Raw genomic sequence first — 2,271 nt, forward strand, 5'->3', positions numbered from 1 at the left:
CAAACTTTATATGCCCCAATATAGGGGAATGCCAGGGCCAAAAGAATGGGAATGGGTGGGTAGGGAAGTGGGGGGCGCTATGGGGGACTTTTGGGATAACATTGGAAATGTAATTGAGGAAAATATGTAATAAAAATATTTAAAATTAAAAAAAAATAAAAAATAAAAAAAGAGAGAATTTTAAAATGTATATATTTATTCTAGAAAATGTCAGAAGGTTGTGCTTCTCTGGACTCCAGCCAAATGTTGCTTACATTTATAATACCAATCACTAAATCCCACTGAGGAGGCCTTACATCAATTTAAATGTTGTACCTCCAAGGTATAAAGGCAACAATTACCTCATTGGGATATGATGTCTGGTGAGTCATTAAATTGGTTAATGGGTTTACATCCATCCATATCCATAAAGATTCAATAATATGGATGGGATAAAACACAAGCATAATGACCCCACCAGTAGACATGACAACATAAATGGAGGAATTATCCTAAGCACCTAGTCCTCAAAAAAGAGCTACTGGCAATCTGTGGCATCTAAGAAGGCAATCCTATTTCTTCAGGAACAATCTTCTTGATAATTTTGCCTGTCCTACATGTTCAGCCCTAGACCTATACATGATGTATTAGCAACACTAAATTTACTTGTATGTTTAATTTAAAAAGAAGTCATTAACAAAAAAGAGATTAGGGAGAATAGGGCAGGGTTTAGCCAGGGATAGGAAATACAATAATCATCTAAAGAATTTTAAATAAAACCTTAAAAATTATTTTACCATATTAGATATGAAGAGACAGATTATTAAATGACTGAATGAAAATAATAATTTTAGGGTATACACACATACACACACACACACCCTTTCATCTATTGAATTTGCAGAAACACTGAACAGAATAAATTCTATCTTTTACTATTTACTCTGTTCAGGTCAAAATATTATTACAACTTCAGACTTGGATCTTGAAAGATGATGGGCTTTCATTAAAGTGCTGTGTGCAAAAGCCTGTTTTGGGGAAATGTTCACTTATATACATCGATGAAGTTAAGTATATAGAGGAGAGGGGAGAAGCGAAGGGGGAGGGGAGAAGAGGAGAGGAGAGGGAAGGGGAGAGGAGGGGAAAGGAAAGGATAGAATTTCAATACAAAAGATCCTTCCTTGAAAGGGCATTATTTTCAAAATAAAGTGGGCAGAAATTTGACAAGAATAACTGAATGATGAAGAGTATTGGAATCATACAGGAAAGAAATACAAAAGAGATAATATGAGAAACAAGGCAAACGTCTTGTCATATTTTGAAAACAGAGAATAAAAATATCATTTAAACCTTACACTTGATGGATGGCTACAAGTGCTAAAGCCATAACACTTCAGCTCAAGGCTTTAAAAGGAAGCCAAGCTGTACTTTGAAACTATTGAGCTTTCTTACAGACAGGACTCTGAAATGTTCTTCTCAGTTTAGCTTATGCTCCAATGTAACATCTATAAATTAAACTACCAAGTGAATTCTAGGAGAGCCACATGTACAGTAAATAACAGGTTACACAGTCCTTGAAGTTGTCAGTCAAACCTCAAACCTCCAGGAAAGACATAGAGAAGAAAAGGCTCAGAATAGCAGTAGCCTCTACTCTGAGCAGCTTGTTCTTTCCCCAGTCCTCTTTTCCACCAGAGTGCACTGTTCTCTCAATAAACTCTTATGCTCTGCTATTAGGAAAAAAATAATAAACTAGAAAAGTAAGTTATACTTGCAAGGTCTTTATCATGATTAAACAAATTACTGCAAATTATGCAGTTATCCTGGTAGTTACACTGTATTACCATGTATTTATTTGACACAACATTATTATCATTGCCATATTGTTTCCTTTGTTCTGTTCCCACCCGCAGTGCAACCCTTTGAAAATTTGCCATTTAGCACTTTGCAATGTCAAATTGTCCTCTCTGTTTCCAAATGTTTTGTGTGCTCTAGGAGTACAAATGATGATAAGTAGGAATTTTATTTAATTTAATCTCTTTTTACAGTCTATGTTTATACCTCTCCTGGTCTACCCTCTGACTGTTTCACATCCCATACCTCCTCCCTCTATCTCCACCATGATGTCCTCACCCTAACCCTCACCCCACCAGACCTTCCCACTCCCTGGGACCTCCAGTCTCTTAAGGGTTAGGTGAATCTTCTCTGACTGAGTCAGACCTGTTAGTCCTCTGCTGTATATGTACTGGGGGCCTCATATCAGCTGGTATATGCTGCCTGGTTGATAGCTCAGTG

This window comes from Mus caroli, chromosome 3 (genome assembly GCF_900094665.2).
Source record: "Mus caroli chromosome 3, CAROLI_EIJ_v1.1, whole genome shotgun sequence".
NCBI lineage: Eukaryota > Metazoa > Chordata > Mammalia > Rodentia > Muridae > Mus > Mus caroli.